Here is a 20382-nt window from a genome sequence, read left to right as displayed (position 1 = left end):
TATTTCAAAATATTTATTTGTTTTTATAGAAGATTATTTTTTGATAAATAATGTCATGTTGTGTTTAATTTGATTTTTTCTACAAACTTCAGTGTACCTTTTTTTTTTATGAAACAATTTCATTAATCCAAAATTTTGCCAAGAATGCAGAAAGATAGTTAAACCTCGTTAAAAAACAAATGTTACAGAAATATTTAAGATAGTTATAATCTTGCATGAACTATCCACTATTTATAGACAACCAGTTCTAGCAATTTGGATCGAAATAAATTATGTACCTCAGATGAGTTTTTTTGGCTTATCCAACCTCCACCTAATGGAAAAACAAAGTCAAAGGAAATGGAATAATAATAAAATTAAATAAATAAATTCACCTGTTACGCGTGAAATGTGATGGTATTAATTTTCATAGGTTAGAAGAAATTAATTACCTATTATTTTTGTAGCATAGAAAATAATATCATTTATCAACTACTTGATGGATAAGTTTAGGAAAATATAAATATATATAATTTAAAAATAGAATATTTAAATGTTGTAAATATTTATTATATTATATGATTTAGTATATTTAAGTGTATATATATATTTAAAACTAAATATTAATTTATAATTTTAAAAATTATAAATTATAAATATATTTTTTTCATTAGCCTAAACTATAAATTAATAAATATTTTTTTATAATATATAATTTATCTAAATATATATTTTAAAATTTTAATAAATACATATATAAATATATTTAATTTTTTAAATAATATATTATTTAAATTTTAAATTTTGAAAATTAAAAATTAAAAATTAAAGTGAAATAAGTAATGCTCATTTTTTTATTCAGAATTCACAAATAAAATTTTGAGATACATATGGTTAATTTGAATATATATGTAAGAGTAAATATATGCTTGAATCGAATTGTGGTCCATTAACTGAAAAACGGTTAAAAATAAAATAAAAAAATATTATAGGTATGTTTCCAACTTGCAACCTAACAAAATTAAGTACAACCCTTTAACAAACTATGCTAATAAGACTTTATATTTAAAATTCTACACCAAATTTAATGACACGGAACATTTTAACAATTTAAGTTCAATTTTTTAACTAACTAATATATATATATATAATGCTTAATTTTAAAGTGTCCGATTGTCGGATTGAAAATTGTGAGTAATTTGGATATATATGTGAGAATAAATGGATACTTGGGTCGGATTATGGGTTGACCCGCCCATAAACTTTAAACGATTAAAAATAAAATTAAAAATGCTATAGGTATATTTCAAATTTGCAACCTAACAAATTAAGTACAACCTTTTAACCAACTAGGCTAATAAGACTTAATTTATATTATATATTTAACACCAAATTTGATAAACGTATGACATTTTAATAATATAAGTTCAACTTTTTAATTAACTAATATATATATATATATAATGATGCTTAATTTCAAAGTGTTTAGATTACCGGGTCGAGAGTTATGATTAATTTGGATATACATGTGAGAGTAAATGGATACTTGAGTCGGATTGTGGGTTGACCGACTCATTAACTTAAAACTGTTAAAAATAAAATAAAAAAATACTATAGGTACGTTTCGAACTTGCAACCTAACAAAATAAGTACAACCATTTAACCAACTAGGTTAATAAGACTTAATATTTTAAATTTACACCAAATTTGATGAATGCGGGAGATTTTAAAAATATAAGTTCAAATTTTTAACAAACTAATATATATATATATATATATATATATATATATATATATATATATATATATATATATATATATATTGATGTTTAATTTTAAAGTGTCTGAATTGCCGGGTCGAGAGTTGTGGTTAATTTGGATATATATATGAGAGTAAATGGATACTTGGGTCGGATTGTGGGTTGATCTGCCTATAAACTTAAAACGGTAAAAAATAAAATTAAAAATTCTATATATATCTTTCGAAGTTGCAACCTAACAAAAACAAAATACAACCCTTTAACTAACTAAACTAATAAAACTTTATATTTTAAATTTCAACACCAAATTTGATGAACGCGGAACATTTTAGCAATATATCTTTAACTTTTTTAAATAACTAATCTATATATATAATAATGCATAATTTCAAAGTGTCTGGATTGTCGGGTCGAGAGTTGTGGTTAATTTAGATATATGTGAGAGTAATGAATATTTGGGTCGGATTATGGGTTGATCCTCCCATAAACATAAAATGGTTAAAAATAAAATTAAAAATGATATACGTATGTTTCAAATTTCCAACATAACAAAATAAGTACAACTCTTTAACCAAGTGTGATTGTGATATGGTTTGTCGATGGATAATAGGACAATATTAATGGAAAATGGTTAAAAAAATATGAATCAAATATTTGATTGACCAAAGTGTGAGGTCACGACACTAAATGTAAAAAATATGAATCAAATATTTGATTAACCAAAGTGAAAGTATAGAGTCATTAGATGGGAGGTTATTCGGAAAAATTATTTGAGAAGATAAGTTGTTTTATCGAAGTGAATAAAATGTGAAACGAGAGTGTTTTATTTTTTATTTTAATATATTATTCATGATTTATTAAGAATTTAAACATTGAATATATAATATTATTATTTTTATTATTAAATTTATTTTATTTATATTTTATCCGTTTGGATTGCATGCGAATATTTCTAATTTAAAATTAATATTATAATTTGTTTGTGTGCAAAGTACATGTTCAATGTTAGTTTACTAATCAGATCAAGAGATACATCTGTGAAGAACTTAGGTGTGGGGGAAGAAGGCATTTAAAAGTTCGATAGTTGACATGCATAAGTCTGTTATATGAGCTAAAGCTTTTCGGTGTGCACCCCTAAAAATAGCAGGAGTCCCAGTTTTAAGTCTTTCCTATTGTAACTGTAATTGATCGTCTATCAATCCATCTTTGTTCATATAATGACTATACATTTAGTGTTCAAACATCAGCAAAAACATATTTTAATTGTTTTTAAAACACTTTTTTATAGTGTGGGACCGTATGTAAATGTATATATAATGTATATATTATATAATATATATATATATTATATAATATATATATATATTATATAATATATATATATATATATATAATATGAGAAATGATTGAAACATTCTAAGAATAATTGATCCAGCCCTTATCACTTGTCCTAGTTGCGCTCCTGATAATGGATAGTTGTCGGGTTCACATAGAAACTGCACTTCTGCGCCTACAAACTATATTGAACTTTGCAGGGAAGACTCATGAATCATTGATAGAGTGAAGTAACTCATATATTTATAGTGAATAATTTGATATTTTAAAACTCTGGTTTTTAAATAGATTAGTGAAGTTTGATCATGAATAAGTCTCAAAATAGTAATTAAAAGTACTAATGGTTAATGATTTGTTTGAAATATGATGTATAACCTAAGTTATTTTCAAGATTATATATTAGCGTTTGGTACGTTGTACCAATAATATAAGTATAAGTTGTAAATGATATAAATGGTAAGAAAGTATTACGATGTATAAATTATATATGTTATTAGTGTTTGGTAAAAAATATAAAATATTACTGCGTAATATAAGTATAAGTTGTAAAATGTATAAATTGTAAGAAGGTATTACCATCTATAAATTATATAGACACTTAATTTATATTCATCTATATATATATATATAATGACGCTTAATTTAAAAGGTGGTACATCATAATCTCTCCAAAATGATCATCATCATCAGAAGGCATTTTCTCATATTTCTCCCTCTTCATTTATTTTTATTAATTAATTGTTTTTCTTTCCCTCTCTCTATATATATTTTCATGAATTATATTAATAAAGTTTCATCATTAATTATTTATATCGATAACTCCTTTTAGGGCTGTGTAAAAAAACCGAAAAACCGGTAACATAACCGAACCGATAGTTAACTGATTTCATTTTAACGGTTTATTGGTTAACCGGTTCTAGCGGTTCCGGTTAATCGGTTTTTTACCGGTTAAACGGTTTGGTTTTCGGTTTTCTTATTTTTCTAACGGTTTAACCGGTAAACCGGTAATAATTTAATTATATATTTTTATATTTTATAATTTGTAAAAGTTATTTTATAAATAATTTTTATAGAATAATTTTTAAAAAACATTATAATCTATATAAAATTTTACAAAAATAAATTAAAATCAAATTGAAATAATTTCATTAAAATATGTAAAATTGTTTTTAGAAATTATAAATTAACAAAATCAAAATAGTTAAGCAAATTAAAATTTGATGTCTTCAAAATTCAACCTTCACTTTATGTTTTAACTTTCTCTCCAACACGTCCAATACAGAAACATCTAAAATCAAAGTTATAAATTATAATTTACCAATTTTACTTCCCGTTCTATCGGTTGAAAAGGGGATTCTATCATATTCGCTTATACTTAGTTGGTCAAAGACTAATCGTCATAATAAATTTGAATTTTCTCAAGGAACATTTAAATCCTAACAGAATAACTATAAAATTTATTATATTGTTACAATAAAATTATATATTATAACATATTTCTAAATATATCAAAAAATATATTATTATAATATAATATATTTATATTATATTATAATAATAATAATATAATATATTATAATAGAGACAAAAAAAGGATGGAGAATAGTATAATAGGAAAGTGCAAACAATAATTTAAAAAAATATATTTTATAAATTTCTTAATTTAAAAAAATTGAATTATCGGTTTCTGGTTAAACCCGGTTTACCGGCCAGAACCGACCAGAACCGGTAGAACTAGAACCGGTAAAACCGATACCATTAACGGCCGGTTAACCGGTTTATAAAATAAAAGTCAAAATCGGTATTAACCGAAACCGTTTAACTAGTTAACCGGTTAACCGCCGGTTGAACACCCCTAACTCCTTTATATATATACTTATATATATATATATATATTAATATTTTTTTATTAATTATTTTTAAAATAAACTTAATAATTCTAATCTAAAATATTGTATATATTAATTGAATTTCACATTAAATATTAATTATAAAAATTGCAAGAATAATAAAAGTTTCAGTTATCATATTATATTAATTATAAAAAAATATCTATATTAATTCAGTTTAACATTAAATATTAAATATGAAAATATGAAAGAATAAAAAAAAAGTTTCAATTATTATATTATAATTATCTATTAATTTAATTTAACATTAAATAATGCTTATATCAACATATATAACTAAAATTACACTAATATATTAAATCAACTCGACTTTTCATCTTCTTTTTTACCCAAATATTTTCTCTTATAAATAATCTTAGATCAACAAGGTTCAATTGAAGAGAAAATAGTGATATCTCCATATCGACTCATAATATTCTTAATTTCTCTATCAATATCATGCTTTCAATAATTAAATTTGCATTATGTTATGTTTCAACAATTCGTTATTCACTGTTTTGCATTTTTTTTCTAGGAATTTGATCGTTTCAGACAGCTACAACAACATCCTCGGTCTCCAATTGTGTTATCTCTGTATCAACTCGTAATCTTCTTAATTTCTCTATCAATATAATGTTTTCAATAATTGAATTTGTATTATGTTATGTTTCAACAATATGTTATTAACTATTTTGCAATTTTTCTCAAGAATTTGATTATTTCAGGCAGCTGCAATAACGTCATACGCATTTCATCGATCTTCTTTTGAATTCGATCGTTTCAAGAAGCTACAATAACATGCTACGCATTTCATCGATCTTCTTTTGAATTCGATATGGTCAAAGTATGAGTAATGATTAAATTTTATGACTAATTAATAAAATAAAAAAAATAAAAAATTAAATGCATATGATCTCTATATTCTTATTCTAATATTTTTTACTATTTTCCAAAAAAAATTTTGAAATATTATTATTTTTATTTATTATCTCTGTATCGATTCGTAATTTTCTCAATTTCTCTATCAATATAATGTTTTCAATAATTGAATTTGTATTATGTTATGTTTCAACAATCTGTTTTAACTGTTTTGCATTTTTTCTTATGAATTTGATCGTTTTAGGCCGCTGCAACAATGACATACGCATTTCATTGATCTTCTTTTTGAATCTGATCGTTTCAGGCAGCTGCAGTAACATCCTACGCATTTCATCGATCTTCTTTTGAATTCGATATGGTGAAAGTATGAGTAATGATTAAATTTTACGACTAATTAATAAAATAAAAAATTAAAAGCATATGATCTCTATATTTTTAGCCTAATATTTTAACTATTTTCAAAAAAAAAAATTGAAATATTTTTTTTAATTAATTTATTTATTATTCACACTATTTTATAATATTTGTCTTGATTATCCTATTTAATATATTTATATTATATTAATAATAATGTGATTTAGTCTGAATTTAATCATCGCCTCATCATTTATTATTTGGTCATGCGGTGTTATCCTGTTTGTTCTTCTCGCAGGATACCTACCGTTTCAAGATGATAACGTGATGGTTATGTATAGGATAATCTGTAAAGGGGATTTCAAATGCCCGCAAGAAAAATGGGAAGCGAAAGAAGATAAGAATTTGAAATCAAGAGAAAGCCGAACATTCTTTGCCTCCAAAAATTTAGAAAAGTTTTTTTAAAAGTTATTATTTGTTATTATTATTTCATAATACATTCTAATAAAATATTTTATTATAAAATTATAAATAAATTATATTTTAATAAATAATATTAATATTTTAATTATATGTATATAAATGTTGGAGGTATACATCAAGCTCTCTCCAAAATGATCCTCATCGTCATAGATATTTTCTCTTTCTTTTATATATATATATATATATATATATATATATATATATATATATATATATATATATATATATATATATATATATATATATATATATATATATATATATATATATATATATATATATATATATATATATATATATATATATATATTCTCTTCATTTATCTTTATTAATTCATTGTTTTTCTTTCCCTCATCAATTCTTTGACAAAGTTTCGTCGTTAATTATTCTATGTTGGTTACTCTTATATATATATTCTTATATATATATATATACTTATATATATATACTTATATATATATTTTTAAAAAATTTATTAATTGTTTTAAAAGTAAACATAATAATTCTCATCTAAAATATTATATATATATATATATTAATTATAAAAAACTGCATGAATAATAAGAGTTTAAGTTATCATTATATATTAATTATAAAAAAAAATATCAAGAGTGAAATTTTGATCATTTTATCATAAAAATTCGTTTATAAAAAAGATTTTTTGATATTTTTATTACATTAATTCCTAATTTTGTTTGGTTTGTCTCAGGTACTTTCAGTCATTGTAAGGTCATTATACTTTTGGATGCAAGTTATTGTACATCTAAATGTTTGTTCACTTAAAATACTTTAATTTTGAGATAATTGTGTTTAGTTATAAATTTGTATATTCATATGTATACACTAACTTGGAATAATTGAAGATGAAGTGTTTTGTTTAATACTCTTGTTTTTATTGAAATAATAATGAGTTTTATTAATTTAATTTTATTGTGTAACTTCTATTTTTATGGTAATACTTTTGTTTTTTATACTCCTATTTTTAAAGAAAAAATGTTAATAAAAATAAACTCAATAAATATAACCTACCATCCATATATATTAATATTTTTTATTAAATATTTTATCTAAATAATTTGATTATTTATAAATAAATTCAACTGAAATAAACCATAAATTCAACTGAAATAAACCTTTCTCATCTTAAAAGTCATTATAATTATTGAGATTTGTATTAAATATTAATATTAATATTAATTACGAAAACTATTTAAGAAATTTAAATTATAAAAAAATATACTTACATTGAATATGTTCACTAGCCTAACGGATAATAAATATTTTTATAACCTCTCATCAATAAAATAAATCAGTTTCATTCTAATTTATAACTAATTAATGAAAATAAAATTAACGGATAATAAATATTATAATAACCTTCAATTCATATATATTAATAATTTATCCAAATAATTAACATTAAACAAAATAAACCCCTTCAGTTTATTTTAGCCATAACTCATAACTTAATGTAAATATTGTGGAAATTTAATTAAAAGAATTTCAACACCAAAAAAAAAATGAGTTTCATTTTATAAAATTTTAGACAAATTGTTTAGGTGGTACAAATAAATTCATAAACAATGGATACTTTATTTTTACTTTTTTTATTATTATTATTATTAACTTTATTATTATTATTATTGTCATATTTTAACTTTAATGTTATATTGATGGTTGTTCAATATCTATTTTATTTTCGTATTTATATATGTATTTGTCTTTCCATTTGGTAATAAAACTTATTTATTTTTCTTGTCAGTATTCTATATTTTGGTGATTCAAAATTAAAATAATAAGATGTTTATTGAGAAGATTACTAAACTCTTAGTCTTTTGATGATATCTTTTTCATTTTCTACTACTTTTTCATTTATTTTGATTTAAAATGAAATTATCTACAAGAACATAAAAAGAGAAATTTCGACCATCAACTTTATTGTTTGAATGTGTAAAACCACTAAATCCTTATCAGACGATGATTTCAATCGTATTTATTGATCTATGTAATTTAATTTGGATAAGTTTTGATTGAATCGATAATATGAATAAGAGTTTTGTTTGATATTTATAGTCTCAAATTGGTATGACTTTTAAATGATATTTATAGTCATAAATTTTGAGAAATTAGAACTTCTTATTTCTCGTGTTGTGTCCAATTACGATCCTTACAACCTTAAAAAAATGTAGTAATAATTGTCCAATTATCGATATTCATTCCACTTATTATTTCATCTTTTATTTTTTTTATGTTTACAAATTAGACTAACTATTATAATATCTATTTATATTAGAATCTAAAAAAAATAACATAAAGAAATTTATTTGAATGGTAGATTTAATTAGCGTGGACAACTACAAACATTTAGTGGTTGTTCGACGAACACGACGATTTATTAAAAAAAAAATATAAAATGTTTTTTTTTAATTTTCATTTCTTTACATATTTTTTTAGTTAATATATGTGTTAATTTAACTTCGTACAAATACAACTACTTTTTGCTGGTTATACTAAGAAAATTATTAAAAGTGTGACTTTGATACCAGAATTAATGCTCAATCAAATTGGAAAATTTGAATGCTTCAGAAATTAAAATAGTTTTAATCTTGCTTTAACATTAACCCATTATTCATAGGCAGCCAACCCTATAAATTCTAAGTCAACGGTATTATTTTGCCAGTAAAGGAATATTATTTTGATTCTATCTTTTTTATTTTTTAAATTTATTTTTGTTACAAAATTTTAATTCAATATTAAATTTAATAATATTTTTTTACAATAAAAAAAAGTTATAATTAAAAATTCAATTACATAAATCTATTTGAATAAAAATTATTTTTATTTGAATATATAAATATAAATTTACTTAATTTCTGTAAAATTGTATAAAATTATAAAATTGAAATAATTTATAAACTTAAGATCAAAACTTTAAAAATGTTAACTACTTAATTAATTTAAGAGTTTACTGACCCTTAATTAAATTTTCCTAAATTGTATAATTTTTTAATGTTTTTCTACATTAAATTTAAATCTATCATAACTCTTTTTTTTTTTGTTTCCTCATATAATTGTACTGAGAAAAATATAAAAATTCCTTCATATAATTATGAAAAAGTGTGACTTGATTCCATAATTGGTGCTCTGGGCTTTAACATTAACCCGCTATTTATAGGTACCCAAACCTAGAAATTCTAAGTAGTATTATTTTTATAGATAAGGGGAAAATAATTTCAGATTATTTTGTTAGTTGAAAATATATATATATATATATATATATATATATATATATATATATTATATATATATATATATTTAAGTTATAAAACTCAACTTTTTAGTCTATTAAAAATTATTATTGTTATTTAAGAGTATATGAATAATATCTCACATTATCTATATGGATAAGTATCACCATATATTTTGTACTCCAAAATAAGTGGATTAGTTAAAAAAAAAAAATTAAAATATAGTGCAACCTTCATGTTCTTAAAAAAAATACTTATGTTCCGTTATATTGAAAAAATAACTTATTTTATAGTGGACTAAAGTTCATGGTAGACTTTTCAGTGAGTTTAACTTACTCATTTCTAAAAAAAAAAAAAAAATCAAATTTAATGTAAGTTTTTGGAGGAATATACTAATTATCTATTAAAAAAACTCTTTGCAGGATAAAAATAATTGATTGTTTCAATACAAAAATGTAGAATTATCTGCTTTGGATTTTTTCAATTGCTTACAAATTTAAGATAAATAAGATTATTAATGCAAAATATGTAATATTTCTCATTAAATTATGTAACGCCGCACAAACTATAACAATATTCCTTTGGTTAAAAAATTATACGAAACAATCTTATTATCTAATATAAAAAACAAGTTTTTAATATATAAAATCTACCTTTAATAATGATATTTCTCAAGTTTACATGTGCATGCTTAACTAAATAATAACATTATATTTAGATAAATAATATTAATGCAAAATTTCAAATAAACACATGTATAAATATATTATTATAAATAAATAAATTTAAAACAACTAATAATAATTTATATGGTTATAGAATAAAATGAGAAAGTTTGGCATGTACCCCCAAATACACCCTGGGGTATAGGCTTCCCAACACCACCAATAGTCTCAACCCTTCTTTTTCATTTATCATGTTAAAACATATTATCTTGTAGGAAAATTTTCTATTGCTCTTGTTATCGTAGCTAGATTTGATTTTAGAACCATTAGCTAGAGATTATTTTTTGTAATAAAATTATTGGAAATGAAAACAACCATAACAATTGCTTAATTAGGAAAGATAGTGCATCTCCAAAGCAATAATGAATTAAAGAAATGGAATAAGTTCTCTAATAATTCTCATTTTCATTTTTTAGGTAACAATTAAGTAGCGTAAATAGTTGATACATAATTTGGTCTTTGTTGGAGGTAATGATACCGGAAAAATCCTGAACAATGTTCTTCTTCAAATATTTCTTTGTAGGTATGTATTTAAAGTAATATAACAAAACTAATCTAATGTAATATGCTTGGGATCTATTTTTTTTCTTCTAATGCAATATGATTGACAAACATATTTTGATCTAACACATCTTCTATTATAACAATAAGACCCTGATCAATAGGAAGACATGTCTGAAATTCATTGTTAGTATTAATGGTAAAGATACACCTAAAAGAAAGTGTAGGAAATATTGTTCATGACCATTGTCATTTGAAAAACATCTTGTGCACAATCATTTCTTCATCTTTCTTAATTCTTTGGTCCAATTGATCATAAAGAGGTATTTGTTAGGCATATTATAAATCTTTAAAGTTTATTTTGTTTAGACATTATTTTTACATGACCATTTTACCTTTTGCTTCCTTTTCATGATTTGAGGAACATAATTTAATTTATTCCTTAGCTTTCCCAATATTTTAAATTTTTTTGATTTTTTAAAAAAGAATTACAAGAAATTTTATACCTAATAGATGAATGATTGAAATAAATAAAAAATTAAATAAATTCATTGAAATAACAACGTTGAAAATTGGTTTAATGATAGATGAATTCATTGCTCTCTTAAAACATTTATACATCCTCTTTTGTTGAAATTTTTCATAAGCGACTGTCTTTCAAAATACATTATACACTACTACAACAAACTTTTACTATGCTAGAAAAAATTTCATCATACTTTGTTTCTTAAACTAAAAAAAAATTCGGCCACGAATTAGAGAACTTTTTTCATCTTATATGGATTATTTATCTTGAACTTGGTGTTTTTCTTGATAATTTGAAAACCCTTAAATGAGATTTAATTAGTTTTTTTGAATCTCTAAACAATAATTTGTCATCAAAATAAAAGTTTCAATTGCAATTGAAAACCACTCCCATGAATGGGAAAGAATTTTCAATTTGAATTCAATTATTGAATCAACCAACTATTATGTAAAATTATTGCATTCAATTGTATAATCAACTATAATGAAAAATAAAATCAACATTTAATTTTATATTTTTATAATTATTTTCACGCAATTTCTAAATAATTCAGCAATTGGAAATTTTTGTGATAAGTTAGAGAAAGCCTCTTAACTACACAATTCCTATACTTTGGGTACACTACAACAAAACAGACTTACGGCGACGCTTAAAATGACTTATTCCAACCCATAAAAGTGTCGCAAAAATTTCACTGACACTTATTTTTGCGTCGCCATAAGCAGGGTGAGCACATGTTATAACGACGCTTATTTAAGCGTCGGTAACATCAATTTAAGCGTCGCCAAAACTCCATAATTTTTTAAAACGGTTTTTATTTTATTTTTGATTTATTTTAATAATTTTATCCAAATTTTTATTTTTAAAATTAAATATTCATTGAAAATGACATTTAAAATAATTGCATACTATTAGTGACATTTTTAATAATAATAAAATTAACATAAATTCTCACAACATCAAAATATTTCAAACAAAAAATAGTTTGGTTCAATAGAGAACAAGGTTTTTATCCACTTAATCTTCTTCTTGACATCAACTTCTTCTTGGACCACAACTGGAAATATATGAAAAAGATTATTTTTAAGATAAGAAAGAAACATGGTATATTGATGTGAATTAAATTGACACAAAATTTGAAAAACAAAACCCGGTTGCTTCTTCAAGCAATTGACAGCTCAAGGATGAAGACGAGCATATAACACCCGAATCATTCATTCTTCACAATTAAACCGCTAAAAGGGAAATGAATTGATCTTCAATTATTGGAATCTAGATATATATTCTCTCACTGTGCAAATTTGTTTCCTCCATTTCTGTCTGGATATCTTCTTAATGATCTTGTGAAATTAACAAAAACAATTATAAAACATTTAAGTAGATGATGATTATTAATAAAAAAACTTTCAAGTTAATTTGACCTGGTGGTGGTACTACATTTGTATTCTTCTTCATAGGACATATACTCTTGAATAATCTTGACAAGTGATCACTGAATGGTGTGTCTCCGGAACTCGGATCATTTTCCCAACTATTGCAAGTGGCCAACTATTGCATTGCATGCATTGACCCACCAGATAACTTTAATTATATTTTTTCACCTACTAACAACAAATTAATTAATTAATAATACAACTCACCTCACAAATCCAATTGCAACAGATACAAGCCACAATTTCCAGTTAAGCCTAACAATTTAGAAGAACTTTCCAAGGAAGAATATTATGATCACCTATCATCAACATAAACAACACATTATTATTATTATTATTATATTATCATGCATTCATGCATGCAAATTTAAAATAAAAAAGACAACATAACGATCAGAGTTGAACCTGGAGCACAATAGTTAGTCCAACTATCAACATGAAGAGACGGTTCTTAGTCACTCCCTTAAACACGTTCATCTCATCAGGCTTCCTTGCATTCAACTCATTGAATATATGCACAAATTAACATTTTTCTCTTTATTTTCTTTCTTTCTACCTAGGGTATATATATATATATATATATATTAATATCATACATACCTGATTAATAACAAAAGCATTGAATATTGAATATGAGTGTGTTCTTCAATTTTTTGGCATGGCTGGGATTATCATACTTCAAGTTGAGGATATTTTCCCCTTGGAAGTTCAGAACGAGCAGGACACTCAATTGATAAGCTGCCTGCAGTTGTACGTGTTTTCCAACAAAATTACCCAACCAAAATATTTTTATTCATTTCTTGTCCTAGCTAGCTAGAAATTGTAAGTTATCAAACAACAACGTACACCCGCTTCCCAATAATAATAGTATATACCTGAATTAGCAAGTTCCTCCACATTATATTTGTTATCAACGTTCCCTGATCAAGGTACAAAAACAACAACAATACTCATGCAACCAACCATTAAACAATAGTATTAATATGAACAAAAATGGTTGAATCAATTAAATTTTTAAACTCACCTCCGACCAACCGAAGGTCGATGCATTAGGTGATCAGTAGGTGGTTCAGTGGCCAATGCCAAAGCTCCAAGTGTATCCATTATGAGATTAACCCAAAGAAGTTGAATTCATTCAACCGTAATTTATTCCCAAACAAAACAAAATAAAAAGAACTCATTAATTACCTACTATTTGTTTCTTTCTCTTTTTTCTCATGTCAAGTGCGTGCATAGATTATTAATTATATTTACCTGCACTGCATTTAAAGGGACATTGCCAGAAGAAACTGCTACAACAACATTAATAACAAATGCAACAACATTGACAGTGAGTTGAAATTGGATGAACTTCTAAACTGCTGCAACAACATTAATAACAAGTGCAACAACATTGACAGTGAGTTGAAACTGGATGAACTTTTGAATGTTTGCATAAACAGAATGCCCCCATCTAACAACCTGTACAGCAAGGAAGGAGATGACATTCGATGAAAAATTCCAAATTATAATACTTTCCTCACAATTTAAGCAAACAGTGCAACAAATTCTCGCTTTTGAAATAGGGCAACAAGAGTGCGCAAGAAAATTCAAAAATCAAAGAACCAATTGAGAGATCACGCCATATTAATAAGCATATATCATCTATATTTCAACCTAATAATACACCAGAATGTACTAGTGACAAACATTCACAACATAAGCAAAGTTATCATCCAATATTATAATATTTGAACTCTCTTTTGCGACTTTTGTTCCTTGGATGCCCATTGAGAGACCAATATCAGCCTAAAACAAGGACAACTTATCACCTTTAAATTCCAAAGGTGAAAAGAAATGTAGCAAACAATTTCAATTGAATAGAGATAAATAAAAATCCAACAGCTATAAAAATGCACAATAACGATAGTAGATTGATTAAAGATTCACAATCAGGTCAACTGAATAGAGGGAAAAAGTCTACTGTGTAAAAGATTCACATTTGAATAGGGGTGAGCATAATATGGGTTTACCCAAACCCAACCCTAACCCAAACCCAAAATATTAATTTGGGTTGGTTAATATGGGTTGGGTTGAGTATGGGTTGGGTTGAGTATGGGTTGAGTTTAATTTGGGTTGGGTTAGGGTTACCCAAATTACCCAAATTATATAAAATTAGTTTAATTCTCTATTATTAATCCAATATAAACTAATCCACTCCCAACTTTAACTCGAACACGTTTTTGACATGTTTAACATATTTTTCATACGTTTAACACGTTTTGCACACATCTAACACGTTTTTAATATTTTTAACACGTTTCACTTATAACATGTTTTTCACACGTTTAACACATTTTCACACGTTTTTCACACGTTTAACACGTTTTTCATACGTTTAAAACGTTTTTCACACGTTTTCACATTTTTGACACGTTTTCACGTTTTTGACACGTTTTCACGTTTTTGACACGTTTTCACGTTTTTGACACGTTTTCACGTTTTTGACACGTTTAACACCTTTTTACGTTTTTGACACGTTTAACACGTTTTTGACATGTTTAACACATTTTCACACTAAAAATACGTTTTTCATGTTTTTGTCACGTTGAACACGTTTTTGACATGTTTATTACGTTTAACGCGTTTTTGACAAGTTTAACACGTTTTTGACACATTTAACACGTTTTTAACATATATAACACGTTAACACATTTTTGATAAGTTTAACATAATTTTCACGTTTTTGGCACGTTTAACACGTTTTAAACATATTTAACACGTTTTTGATAAGTTTAACACGATTTTCACGTTTTTGGCACGTTTAACACGTTTTTGACATTCCAACACATTTTTGATATGTTTAACACGTTTTTTACACGTTTAACACATTTTTAATATTTTTATCACGTTTTCACACTTAAAACATGTTTTTCACACGTTTAACACGTTTTTATATTTTTGGCACGTTTAACAAGTTTTTGACATGTTTAACACGTTTAACAAGTTTTTGACATGTTTAACACGTTTTCATACTAATAACACGTTTTTGTCATGTTTAACACGTTTTCGACATGTTTAATACGTTTAACGCATTTTTGACAAATCTAACACGTTTTTTTACGTTTTTGGCACGTTTAACACGTTTTTAACATAACTAACACGTTAACATGTTTTTTATAAGTTTAACATAGTTTTCACGTTTTTGGCAAGTTTAACACGTTTTTAACATTCTAACACGTTTTTGATATGTTTAACACGTTTTCATACGTTTAACACGTGTTTCACACATTTAATATGTTTTTCACGTTTTTGGCATGTTAAACACGTTTTTGACATATTTGACACGTTTTTCATACATTAACACGCTTTTCACATTTTGGTACGTTTAATACGTTTTTGATATGTTTAATATGTTTTTCACATTCTTAACACGTTTAACATGTTTGTAACATGTTTAATACGTTTGTAACATGTTTTACACGTTTGTAACATGTTTAACACGTTTTTCACCTTTTTGGTACGTTTAACACGTTTTTGACATTTTAACACGTTTTACACATTTAACATATTTTTGACATGTTTAACATATTTTTTTGCACGTTAACACGTTTTGTCACATTTAACACATTTTTGGCATTTTTGACACGTTTAATATGTTTTTCACACGTTTGACATTAAACGTGTGAAAACGTATTAAACGTGTGAAAATGTGGAAAAATGTTAAACGTGTCAAAAACGTGTTAAATGTATCAAAATGTGCAAAAAACGAGGAAAATGTGTTAAACGTGCCAAAAACGTGGAATATGTGTCGAAACGTGTTAAACGTGCCAAAAACGTGAAAAACGTGTGAAAACATGTTAAACATGTTACAAACGTGTTAATAATGTGAAAAACGTGAAAAACATGTCAAAACGTGTTAAACGTGCCAAAAATGTGAAAAATGTGTCAAAATGTGTGATATGTGCCGTAATCGTGAAAAATGTGTCAAACGTGTTAAAAATGTGTTAAACATGTCAAAACATGAAAATAGTGTCCAACGTGTCAAATGTGTTAAACGTGTTGAATGTGTGAAAAACGTATTAAACGCATCGAACACGTATTAAACGTGTCGAAAACGTGAAAAACGTGTTAAACGTCTCAAAACGTGGAAAACGTGTTAAACGTGTCAAAAATATGAAAAACGTGTGAAACGTGTCAATAATGTGAAAAACGTATTAAACGTCTCGAAAACGTGTTAAACACGTCAAAACGTGTCAAAACGTGGAAAACGTGTTAAACGTGTCAAAACATGCCAAAATGTGGAAAACGTGTTAAACGTGTCAAAACATGCCAAAAACGTGTGAAACGTGTCAAAATGTGAAAATATGTTAAACGTGTCAAAACGTGTTAAAATGTGTTAAACGTGCCAAAATGTGTCAAAATGTGTTAAACGTGTCGAAAACGTGTCAAAACGTGTCAAACGTGTCAAAACGTGTCAAACGTGTCAAAACGTGTCAAACGTGTCAAACGTGTCAAAAACGTGTCAAACGTGTTAAAAACGTGTTAAACATGCAAAAAACATAAAAAACGTGTTCAACGTGTCAAAAATGTGTTAAACGTGCCAAAAACGTGTTAAACGTGTCAAAAACGTGTTAAACGTGTAAAAAACGTATTAAAAATGTCAAAACGTGAAAAAACGTGTTAAACGAATAAAAATGTGTTAAATGAGTCAAATACATGTTAAATAAATAAATAAAATAATTTGGGTTAACCAACCCATACTCAACCCAACCCATACCCAACCCATATTAGTAAATAATATGGGTTGAATTATGGTTTGGGTAAATTTAATTTGGGTTGAATATGGGTTGGGTAATACGGGTTGGGTTTACCCGTTTGCTCACCCCTACATTTGAAATGTATTCTATATAGTGAGCTAGATAGAGAAACATAATTGCATATAATGAAAAACCATATTTTCATTAGTTTCACAGAAGAAAAAATAAGCAATAAAAGATAATAATTTAAAGAGCACACCACCTAAGGAAAACATAATAGTTTGACACACATACCTCATTCAGTGTAGGGGCATCATTGGTTCCATCTCCTGTTACACCAACAACATGTCCTCTCTTTTGCAAGGCTCGCACAATGAGCAACTTATCATTGGGAGATGACCTTCCCATTACCTACGCATGGAATTAGAATCACTTTTTTCCTTACTTAAACTAATTAAATAATAAGAGTAACATCAAACTAATTCCAAGTTGAGTTGGTCAGCTCATGATATGCTGATATCTTCTCAGCAACTTCTAGCTTCTCCTCATCGGATAATGCCCGAAAATCTTTCCCTTCAATGACATTTGGTATAGTGGTGCCTGCATTTGATTCTAGTATCCCACATTCTAGAGCTATAGCTCTAGCTATTTGGATATTATCCCCAATGACCATGCGCACTTGTTTAAACACAAATCTCTACCAATTTAGCTATATATAACAGTGGTGTGCACAAATATGAACTTCACATATAACGACCCTTGTCACTATCTTAACCAAAGTAAATACTAGCGTACCTTAACTCCAGCATTTGGACATAGCCGAACAGCTTCTCTGACACCAGGTCGACAAGGATCATGCGTTGATCAATCATTTACAAAAACTAGTCAATTTAGTATCTTTTTTTTGTGCGTATGTATTTACCATACAGGGTGGTGTGATGTTCCTAATTACAATTAACCGTTTGGAATTTTCATTATCAGAAGATCCCATTCATGTATTGTTTACAAGATGAGTTTGATGAAATATTATTTGAATATGGAGTAAAATAGTGATATACAAATGTAGGTATATAATTCTATCAATAATGTGTCCTCTATTTCTTATCTTTTCAGAGATTAATGGTCATTACATTTGTTCTTCCCTTTTACCTAATGATTGAGCAATAGCCTTCTTCATATTATAATTTAGTTTAGTGTCGAGCAAAAAGACAATAAGCTAATGATGAGATTTATATTAAGATGCTTATATGATTAAACATGAAATATGACATCTAGTTACAGAAATTATAGTAGACCGGATGCATACCAGTAGTCAATAATACCTTCAGGCCAACAATGGCTAGCAATACAAGGTCATCATCAGGTATTCGCCAAGTAGACAGTTCCTCCTCAGCATGTGGGATGTTTTCGAAATTTTTAGGTCTGTATGCAATTGCAACACAACGCAAACTTCTGAAAGCCATATCTTCAATGGCTCTTCTGAAAACTTCCACAAGATGGGAGTTAAATTTGAAATGTGAAAGACATCAGTAACATCTTACTTAAGTCCACAAATTTTCTTTGTATCAACTTGGAGTTGAGAGGAATAGAATTAAGATCACACAATGACATAATTGAGTCGACAATAAATAAAGTGCCTACCTAATTAGTTACAGAAGCCAAAAAATAATTATTGAAAATAAAAAAATCCAGCAAGGATGACCCATGGGGATTCTTAGATGCTTCCGTAAGTTTTAAAATACAGAAATGCAAATGAAGAAAAATAAAATTCTAACATACCTTGTCTTCATCCATCGGTACCAAGAGATCATCTTCAATGATATATCTGGTGTAGGAAGCTAAAACTATTTCAGCAGCACCCTTCCAATGGACATGAACCTCAGTATCATCAGAATGCACACATATGAGAAGCAAAACATTCAGATGCATGATTAACAAATGAAAATTCTATCATCCTCATGTGTAAAAATGATGCTAATAGTAAACTTTAAGTCCCTATATATCTATAGTTTCATAAGACAACATCCAAACCCTAAGGGATACTTAGAATGATTCAAAGGAATGCGTGTAATAATGAAAGTTTAACACTACTTTGTAGTTTTAACAAATTATTATATGTAAATACATTATATTGTATTACCAGCTTCTTTCAAATGTATCAATTTTCTTCCTTTTAACTAATCTTACATCTTTAGTGTCTACGTAAAGAACACTCATGCAGGACAATCGAACAACTATGGATTTCATAAAACAAATACAATTAGAAGAAATCACTATCGATCAAATGTTGATCATGAAACAATTAGAAGAAGATAATTGATTTATGTAAGTACCTACTACCAAAGGCTGAAACCACAGTCCAGTTTCTTTTATATATATAGCTAGGATCTATTTTATATTTACGCTCTCCTCCTAGCTAATATAAACCCTAATTAATCGGAAGATATAATAGAATTCATTCATTCATTGATTCCATCAATTCATTAGATAAAAAGAAACTCGAATTTCGTTTTAAGTAGTAATTGCTGACA

At 26.0% G+C, this 20382-nt stretch overlaps 1 pseudogene; it reads right to left on the bottom strand.

The window, feature by feature from the left end:
* Positions 1 to 13093: 13093 nt before the first annotated feature.
* Positions 13094 to 19660, bottom strand: LOC124922740 (annotated as a pseudogene).
* Positions 19661 to 20382: the final 722 nt, after the last annotated feature.

The sequence above is a fragment of the Impatiens glandulifera genome, chromosome 1, assembly GCF_907164915.1.
Source record: "Impatiens glandulifera chromosome 1, dImpGla2.1, whole genome shotgun sequence".
Taxonomy (NCBI): domain Eukaryota; kingdom Viridiplantae; phylum Streptophyta; class Magnoliopsida; order Ericales; family Balsaminaceae; genus Impatiens; species Impatiens glandulifera.
The sequence above is the reverse complement of the archived record's forward strand: the minus strand, read 5'-3'. Positions and strand labels throughout refer to the sequence as shown.